This window comes from Mauremys mutica, chromosome 8 (assembly GCF_020497125.1).
Source record: "Mauremys mutica isolate MM-2020 ecotype Southern chromosome 8, ASM2049712v1, whole genome shotgun sequence".
NCBI lineage: Eukaryota > Metazoa > Chordata > Testudines > Geoemydidae > Mauremys > Mauremys mutica.
The window spans coordinates 59,859,893-59,870,432 of record NC_059079.1 but is presented as its reverse complement, the minus strand read 5'-3'; positions in this window follow the sequence as shown (position 1 = coordinate 59,870,432).

Below are 10,540 nucleotides of genomic sequence, written 5' to 3'. Positions count from 1 at the left end.
GAGGACTTCAGCCTTCAGATCACCCGGCAGCCCAGAGTACAAGCCTTTGGTCAATTTAGCATGTCACTATCACTATGAGTAACTCAGAAAACATAACAGCTGTGCAGCTCAGCTGGCATTGTAGCTCTGTTCAAAATGCCCATCAGCACTAGGACTGTATGACCAGGTTAATCTCTGAGTCAAACATTCTTGTGTTGCTAAAGTAAAGAGCAGCGAGCACAAAAAAGCCCCTTCCGCTTTCACTTGAAATGCAACATGCCTTGCCCTGTAACCAAACTGAAAGCTCAACAGCTGACTAGTATTCGTCATGACTATAATAAAATAAAAGTCCTTGTAGCTTTGGCAGAGCTACCCAGAAATGGGGCAAAAATTTATGAAAAACATTTCTTTTTCATTCCTAGCAAAATTTGAAAATTTTTTGAAATTCAAAATATTCTGACCAGCTCTGTTCCTCAGGCTATGCTGATTATTTTTACATTTTGGCTCAGTCCCACTGCTGTCTTTGAGCCGATTGGGGGATTGGATACCTGTGATGGGAGAGGAGACATGGGCCATGACCACAAAAGCCAGATCTGGATTCAGATCCATATTTTCCCAAAGTGAATCAGAAGTGTTTTGACCCATTACAGAGATAAGTGCCAGGACTGGAGAGAGATTGAATTTCCCTGAAGCTCCGGCACATTGGGATTTGTATGTCAGAGCTGGAATAGACCTGTTAAATCATCCTCTGTGGGACTGTTGCCTACATGAATTAGTATGCTGTCCAGTCTAGTTTTAAAAGTCCCAAAGCAATGAGGCTGCCACCACTTCCCTTAGTAATTCCGGCCACAGTTGAATACATCACACTGTCTGGGTGGCTAACCCTGAGATTCAGCCTAAATTCTGGGGTTTGGTTTGGGACCGTCTCTTAATTTTTGCTGGAGAGAAAATCCTGGAGGTAAGAGAGTGATGAGGGGAGTGGGGTAGGTTGTTTCTCCTTGTGTCTGAATCCTGCCAAGCTCAAGCTGGTATTTCTAAGAAATAGGCTGCATCTCAACCACAGATTATTGAGCTGGCTGCAGGAGCCGCAGGGCGAAATCCTATGGCCTGGGCTAGGAAGGAGGTCAGACTGCATGAGCACAGTAGTCCCTTCTGGCCTGTGAATCTGGGACTCTACATCCCTTGGGCATTTGGGGTGGAGGTTACTCCTTACACTGGCTGAAAGAAGCAGAGGTAGGGGCAGAGACCTTTATTGAGTAGGGCTCCCTTCTCCCCAGCAAGGACTGGAGGACTATTTCCAGAACAAAGGGTGCCTTGCTTGGTCTTTCCCACAGAGTCATAGTGAATGTGGTTTCGGTTTGTACTTGTGTATTTTGAAATGTACATTTGTTTTTTTGCCGATATTCTTAGCTCCTCATTGTCAGCCCAGTTGTGTACCACCACTACTTGTCTCCAGCCACGTCGGTTCCACAGGGGAATGCTGTATACAGAACTGCAATGGCAGGAGCCGTATATTCACCATATCAGAAGGGAGAGGGAGAAAGGCGGGTGCTTATTTCCTCAGGTCTGCCCCAGACTCACAAAGCCTCTCTGGCTGATTTGTGCTTTCCATGCCAAGTGAGCACCACCCACTTACATGAGAGAATAGACTTGGAATTGGGATGCCACTGCCATGAATTCCAGAGGATCGCCACAAGACCATGCCCAATGCTGTTCAGCTCTGGAGGCAAGTGTGTTAGGGAAGTATCCTCTAGGCCGGGGGTCGCTTTAGCTGACCTTCAGCTTCATTGTCCTTTACTCTCAGGCCTCCACGTCCTCTGAATGACCACAAAATGCCTCCTTTCTCCAGTGTTCCTCTGTAAGGAGTCTAGCAGTTTCGCCAGCCTGTATCTTGGAAATTAATCTCTCTCACACCATCACTACAGTCTCTGATATAGCATCCAGAGCACATGGGGATGCATGGATGAAGGGCTGACCTACTGCACATGAAACCAAGCCTGCTGCCCGCAGTGCATTCCACCCAGCTGACAATCCTAGCTCCCATGAAAACGCCACTCAAGCTTGTCAGGTTGAACCCCATGGAAGCAGCATGGCTGGGGACACCATGACAGGAACTGATCTCCTGTGCTGAGAAACTGCTAAAGCCAGTTATTTTGGAAGAGTGTAATATGTTAATAAAAAAACCCACAAAAAGTGAAAGACCTGCCTGCTGAGGTTCTTCTTCAGCCCAAACTCAGCATTAGCTCCCTTTTCCTCCCCTAGGATCCCTCTCTTGCACTCCCATTTCTAGTGTCGCATGGGACTAGAACCAGGGCCCTAACACTTTATGTGCCCACTCCTGTGCTCTGTAGGCTTCACCCTTTATTTTTCATGCAGCACTGTCACAAGCTTGGGGGTGGGGGGGCTTTAAGGAGACTCAGACCCAGCTTGCTGTGACAACCAGGTATCCTCCCAGCTGTTTCTAATTAGTGGGGGGGCGCTGTCAGGTGGCCTGGGGAAATGATTGGACCCAGCTGAGGGAGTGAGCGGGTTTGCACAAAGGCTGAGAGTGCTCCTCTGTAGAAAGGCCTTGCTGCAGGGTGCTTTTGGGCCTGTCCCCTATGAGTACAAGCAGTAGGGGTAAGAGACTCCTTGAACAGGCTAACCCCTAAGCATCTGCCCTTGGGGCAGGCTGGAGTTGAGGCTCCGGTGTAGAGGAAGGCACTCTAGGGCTAGCCTGGGGAGGCAATGCTGTGAAGCATGGGAGAGCAGTCTGCTGAGCCCCAGAGGGGTGGAGTCTGTGGAGGAGCAAGCACTGAAAGGAGCTGTGGGAAAGGCCTAGGACCAAGCTAAGGTAGGCACTGATAGCTGGAGCTTGCTGCTGTCTAGTGGGGCCTGGGACTAGAACCCAAAAGGGAAGGAGGGTCTGGGGTCAGCTACTGAGTGAGGTGGTGTGAACCCCTGAGGCAAGGGGTAAAGCCGAGGGGAAGCCCTGAGATCTCGAGTGTGGGTGTATTGACCCCTGGGCCTGGTGCTAGAAGGCTGGAGACCTAGTGGAAGGATGTTGTACTATTGCTTTCTGGCCCCCTTCAAAAGTGGGGGATGACTGTAAGTGACCTGGCCAGAGCATTGCAGAACTGGAGTGACTGTTGGTAGCAGGCACTAGATGGGCAGAGCCTGCCATGCCCAGCTGTGAAGGGATGTACCAGCAGTGAGGCCACTCCCCTGCAGTCCCTAAACTCAAAGGACTGCACTGCCCAGTTATTGAGCAGCCACAGCACTGCTTGGCAAGGTGTGAAAACTGCCCAATGCATGCTAGCCTGTCCGCCGTCTCCCTGCCTTCCCTAACTGCTGCTGCTCCATGTACTCACCACCCATAGGGTTGCCCCTCTGAAAGGCTCCTCCATCCCACTCAGTGCCCAAGGCATCGGGGCCTACAGGTTAATCAATCCCGCTTGCTCCCCGGACACAAAATGTCCTCCAGCCCCTTGCTCACAGCCCCTCTATGTCAGACAGGGCCATGCCCAGCTCCATAGCAGCTGGCACAGAGCAATTCCTCTTCTCACTGCTGAGAGCCAATTTAAATGCCACCCCCCTTCCCCCCGTCAACCTGCTGTAGTGTCAATTTATTGAAATGCTAGAAGAGTGCTAGTCCTTATGCTCTAGGCACCCTTGACATAACTGAAAAATACACCACCAGCGTATTGACGTCAATGGGTGTTAGGCACCCAACTACTTTTGAGGATCTGGGCCTCAAGGCCTAGCTCTGCTCTTGCTTGGATGTCAGGCCCTGATTCAGCCCGGCAATAATTAAGCACGGAGGTAACTCAAACCAAGATTAGTCCCTTGAAGGCAGCCTATGCTAATTGACTTCAGTGCTTGCAAGCTTACCTGAAGGCTTAAAAGCCTTGCTGATCTCGACTCTGAATGTGTCAGAACTCTATTGAAATCACTAGAATCCAGTGTCTCTAAATGGAATCCCCACTAGTGTGTTTTTTGTTAGGGGCCTTATCCAAATGACAGTCTTGTGCGTGGTTATTACTGTGTCTGCTTGGTGCATTCAAATCTGCTAGTGCTGTCAATCATTCTCCCTTGGCTGTCCGTGCTCAGCATTGCTGCTGGTGGTCTCTCCTGGAACAGCACTGGGCTGAACTGGGCCTTTGCAGGGCATCACTGCCTGACAAAAGGTGCAGACGTGTGCTCCTTTCTTAGGGAATGAGGCCAAGGAGGGTTTGCTGAATGAGTGGGTAGAGTCCATGCTGCTCCTTTGGAGAGGCACCATATGGAAGGCACAGTCTGAGAGGGAAGACCCTGGAGTCTGGGCTGCTGGAGGGGCCAAAACAGCCTTTGGTGTAAGCCCTGGAGGCTGCTCTAATTGATGACAACGGCCCCATAGCTGCTTGTTTGACTGAGCTGTAGTCTGCACACTCTGTAGGGCTGAACACATTGGTGACTACTCCTCCCAACCCAGCCTACCCTTCCTGCCCCACCTGTACCTTCTATGCGGCAGCCTAGGGTGGCTTTTATTGGCCCTATTCTGTTCTTGCACTGAGGGATTCTCCTAGAGCTCATCATAGCTCTTTATAGCCCCTGCATTGTACCATATAGGGGCTTGGGTGGGGCCCCTGTGAAGTGCAGGATTGGACCCTCCTAAATGGGAGGGGAGAGCTCGGGAGAAGGAGTAAAATGACACACTGAGAAGATACGAGGTGATGAGAAAGTCTGTAATATGGGCCTGGATCTCCTGTTCAAGTCAATGGCACCAACAGTACAGATGACGCTAAGATGGCTGACCAGCCCACGCCTTGGATTCCATTTACCCTCCTAGGAGCCGTATATGCAAACTCGTCCCTTTGGCTCTGCAGCCATTTCCCAGACTCCCCTCACCCACCCTAACACTCCCCACTGTGAGTGTGGGGGAGGGCACATACTTAGGGTAGGCCCCGCTGCTTCCTTTGAGTCCCTTCTTATCCTGCCGGCTACCCGCCGTTCCTCTATCCTGCTCCGAGCAGAGCAGACCTGGCCCAAGCAAGCCCTAGCTGGGCTGGGCAGCCTGCAAGCATTCCCGCTGCCATGGAAGCACATAGTTAAGGCCCAGGACGGGCCTATTTCCTACATGTTTCCACAGGTTGCCTTGGTGACACAATGGCCTTTCTATACATAAAGCCATTCTCCTCCACTCCTCCTCCCCCGGGGCTCTTCCTCACTTTGTCTACATGGAGATGAGGTGTGGGGGGCTGTTTACATTTTACAATGGGCAGAACAATTTGACACAATGATGGAGTAAAAGAAGGTGGTTCGCTGGCGGGCTGGTGCGCCTCTGAACCAGGAGAGGCTCTCTGGCTAGGTGAGGGATGGGGCTGGCTCCGGTTGTGGATCCCCTTGTCTGTGAATGACTATTGAACTTCCCTTCCTCTGGATGGCTACAGCCAACCAGGGGCTATGGGCCCAGAGGGGAAGGCTGGTCCCTCTTTGGCACACAGGCCTAAGCTTGTCAAGGCCACTCCCCTGCAGTCCCTTCAGACTCATTTTTAAATGATTTCACTCTTCCCCCCACCCCCTTAAATCCTTCTGTCCCAGGGTAACGGCCCTTTAAGGGGTGATGGATCCCAGCTTCACCTGCAGCACAATTTAACTTCCCTCTGGAGGGAGGAGGAATGTCATGGGACAGGCAGGTCATGTGGGGGACAGATAGGAGAAGCCAGTGGAGAGCCAGAAATAAAAGTTGGGGTTGGGGGGGGGGGGTGAGTCTATTGCTTGATAGGGAGCAGAAAGGCAGTGGGCACAGCCTCCACAAAAACTTTTTCTGTCTCCCAGAGACAGGGCCCAGGTTGAGGGGCGAGAGCCAGTTCCAACCAAGCAGGCTGGAGTGCAGGAAAGAAGGTGGCTGGTGGAAGAGCCACAGGCAGTTTTTCCTTTTGAAAGGTATGTGAACAAACCAGCCCCTAAGGAGGAGTGTTGCTATTGAACACATGAAAGCCTTTGTGGGTGAGTGAAGAGTCCAAGAGGGGAAACTGAGGCAGGAGTGAGCATGAGCCTAGATCGGACAGTTAGCCCTCTCTGCAAGTTCTCACCTTTAGTGTTTCTCCTCTCTCCTTGCCCTTTTCTTTCCTTCGGTGTGAAATCCCCTCCTCACTTTACGGGAAGGGAGAGCAGAGCTCCTTTACCCTCAGGGCTGGCTTTATGGAAATTGGTGCTCTGGGCAAACTTATATTCTCCCCCCACAATCAGCCATGGGCTCCCTGGGCTTCCCATCACTTCTGGGCTCCACTGCCTCCACAAGCATTTAATTTGTATTGAAAGAGATGACAGAGCTTAGCACTGGCAGGGCAGCCTGATACTGGCGGGTGCCCAGCTCTGAAGGCAACACCACCGCCATCAGCAGGGCGGAAGTAAGAGTGGCATGGTAGATGGTGTATTGCCACCCTCACTTTGTGCTGCTGCTATGGCTCATGGTGTCTGGTGCTCGGCATGTGGCTCAAGGCTTTGTGCTGTCACAGAGGGGATGCATCATGCTAGAGCTCACAGCCCTCCTGCAGCCCTTGGGCCACTCCTGGCTCACCGGGGCACCATTTCAGATGTTGGGGGGTGGGGGAAAACTTAACCATGATTCTAGGAACTGCTTAGGCACCTGAAAATCTAGTGGTGTGTGTTTGTTTTTTTCAGATAATAACTTAGGAATTAGCTGACAGGAGCACTGTATCTAATGGTTCTATAAAAGAAAAAAATTATAGAAATTCCAATTAAAGCCACATTTAAAGTTTATATGGAAATTTAGAACAATTAGGAGATAATACAGGAAGATATTCCCAATTCCAAGCCTTGAGGTATCAGTTCTGGAGCGCTAATAGATTTCAGAAACACACGTTTGATACTTTGTACACTATCTTTAGTAGAGATAAATAAAATCTGCTTACTTTCTCTAACATGCACACTGTGTTGCTGCCATTATCTTCTCTATTTTAGTCAATTGTTTTCACTCCACTAAAAACATACTTAATTTTAACTTATGTGATTAAGGTTTCTTTTCTCTTATTAAGAAAGGGAATTTTTAAAAAAATTATTTTGGCATTTATGTTTACTGATCACAATCATGTACGTGGCTCACTAACATTTGACTCCATCGTTGCTATTAGTATAATAGTTGGAACTGCAGTTATTTCCATGCAAATTTTAAGTTACTTTATAGATTTAACTAAGAATTAGGGCTGTCAATTAATCGCAGTTAACTCACGCGATTAACTCAAAAAAAATTAATCACAATTTTAAAAATGAATTGTGATTAATCATAGTTTTAATCACACTGTTAAACAATAGAATACCAACTGAAATTTATTCACTATTTTTGGATGTTTTTCTACATTTTCAAATATCTTGATTTAAATTACAACACAGAATACAAAGTGTACAGTGCTCACTTTTTATATTTTTATTGCAAATATTTGCACTGTAAAAATGATTTTAAAAAGAGAAATTTTTCAGTTCCTCATACAAGTACCATAATGCAATCTCTTTATCGTGAAAGAACAACTTAAAAATGTAGATTTTTTTTTTTGCACTCAAAAAAGGAAAACAATGTAAAACTTTAGGGCCTACAAGTACACTTAGTCCTACTTCTTATTCAGCCAATCGCTCAGACAAACATGTTTGTTTACATTTATGGGAGATAATGCTGACCACTTCTTGTTTACAATGGCACCTATAAGTGAGAACAGACATTTGCATGGCACTGTAGTATCTGGCGTCGCAAGATATTTACATGCCAGATGCGCTAAAGATTCATATGTCCCTTCATGCTTCAACCACCATTCCAGAAAGCATGCTCCTCAAAGAATTACATTTAAGCAGAGGAGAGAAATAAAATTATGAAATGCACAGACCAATCAGAAAATTAAAATAACACACTCTATTCCTTAACAATTTTGAAAGAATAAACTTAGAGAATATATGTGCATTGCAGGAAGTACTAATAAGTAATAACAATAATACAAATGTGTTGGATGTGGGCAGTGTGAAAGAGATTCTGTGTGTGTGTGTACCTAAGTGACATTTAGCAATGGCACTTGGTCACAGTGGGCTGAATCCATCTCTGCTGTACACCTAGTAAAGTAAATGGATTCTCCCCAGGAGCAAATTAGGCCCCATGATGCTAAGTACATTAGAAATAGACTTGTCACAAACCTGAGCTTTGGGGCAAGGCCTGTGTTTTATATTATGTCTGTACAGCACCTTGAGCCTTTGGCTGCTCCTGCAATACAAATATTAAAAGCCATGTTTAGCCCCTCCACCCACTCCACCCATAAAGCTTAAACGCAGGAAAATGAGAAGTTAAGAGGAAAGACTTGCACATTCCTTTTCACAGTGCCTACAACCCTACTCATTATGCCCTCAATGCACCATAAGGCTTTCATGTCCATCTCTACCGGGTACTCAAAAGTACTGTGAAACCCAGTTTATTCACTTTCTCCACATCACTCATGATTTTATATACCTCTATTATATCTCCCCCTAGTCTCCTCTTTTCCGAACTGAAAACTCCTAGCCTCTTTAATCTCTCCTCACATGGGACCCGTTCCAAACCCCTAATCATTTTAGTTGCTCTCCTCTGAACGTTTTCTAATGCCAGTATATCTTTTTTTGAGATGCGGAGACCACATCTGTACGCAGTATTCAAGGTGTGGGCGTACTGTGGATTTATATAAGGGCAATAAGATATTCTCCATCTTATTCTCTATCCCTTTAACGATTCCTAACATCCTGTTTGCTTTTTTGACTGCCGCTGCACACTGTGTGGACGTCTTCAGAGAACTATCCACGATGACTCCAAGATCTCTTTCCTGATTAGTTGCAGCTAAATTAGCCCCCATCATATTGCATGTATAGTTTTGTGATTTAAGCATATGCTGAAGGCCAAGAAAAGCACCTCAGCATGCTCTGAATTGTTTTGCTAAATCTGGGCTTGCAAAAACCTAAAATCAACCTATATAAAATTCAGCAGATTGTGAAAACTACGTACCCTGTTGACGTCCTTGTTAAATCCTAGTATAAAACTAACAGGCATTTATCCAACACCAATGAGTGCCTAAATCACACACCGTTAAACTGTGGTGAGGAAGCATTTATTCACACCTGTTGTGTGTGTCTACTGGAGAATGGTATCCCAGCCCCACTAGCTTGCACATCTTTCTCATGTAGCACATGTGGTACAGCCGACACCTCTAGATTATTAGTGTTGCCAGAGCTTTTAAAATCTATTTTTTTAAATTAATTTATTTATTTTTGCTATCTTCTTGTTCGACTATGTGCTACATTCAGCTAGCAAACCCGATCATCTCTTGTGCAGCAGCAGGATGTTTTGGTCTTGCAGTGAGTGCTTCAGCAGGGGCAGGGAACATTGTTGAAACGCCATTTTCATTGATTGGCACTTTTTTAAAGTACATGAAAACACTTCTGCTCATTTTGTAAACCCTTATTTTTGTTTTGTTTTAATACAAAGCCTGAAGTTTGGGTCTAAGGCCCAAATCCTAAGAGATGTTTGGGCACCTAACACCCAGCGATTTCACTTGAGGTAGGCATCTAAATCCCTTTGGATCTGGGGCTAAGTTATTTGGCACTATCCCGTGAACTATTTAGATTTTTGTGGTTATTAACCAGAACTGCAAGTTCACACTGAGACCCACTCATCACCTGTGTTTGCAGCTTTGTTTCATTTGCCCTGGCCTAGCCTAATCTAATTATGGTGCAGCAGTAGCTTTCACTGCCATCTCCAACAGAAACCTTAAAGTCCTATGCACCCCATCTTCAGCAAATACTCAAATGCCAAACATTAAATGACCTCAGCAGTGTTATGGCAGAATACCAGCCCACATCCACTGAATGTGTGTCAGGCAGCTGTGCTGTCAATAGCAATGATACAGAATAGTGTTCAGGTTTTTTGTTATAGTGCGCGTTTTTAATGAAGGAAAAGTTATTTACTTGTTCCCATAATATAAGAACTAGTGGCCACCAAATGAAATTAACAGGCAGCAGGTTTAAAACAAATAAAAGGAAGTTCTTCTTCACACAGCGCACAGTCAACTTGCGGAACTCCTTGCCTGAGGAGGTTGTGAAGGCTAGGACTATAACAGGGTTTAAAAGAGAAATAAATAAATTCATGGAGGTTAAGTCCATGAATGGCTATTAGCCAGGATGGGTAAGGAATGGTGTCCCTCACCTCTGTTTGTCAGAGCGTGGAGATAGATGGCAGTGTGACAAAGTTCCTCCTCTACCTTGGTGGGTCCTGCGCTTATTGGCGGATTTGCTCACCTCAGTGATCTTCCCCACAGTCTGGATCAACTCCTTCTGTGTCTGATCAGGAGGTGGGAGGTTTAGGGGGAACCCGGGCCCACCCTCTACTCCGGGTTCCAGCCCAGGGCCCTGTGGATTGCAGCTGTCTATACTGCCTGCTGTAACAGCTGCATGACAGCTACAACTCCCTGGGCTACTTCCCCATGGTCTCCTCCAAACACCTTCTTTATCCTCACCACAGGACCTTCCTCCTGGTGTCTGATAATGCTTGTACTCCTTAGTCCTCCAGCAGCAC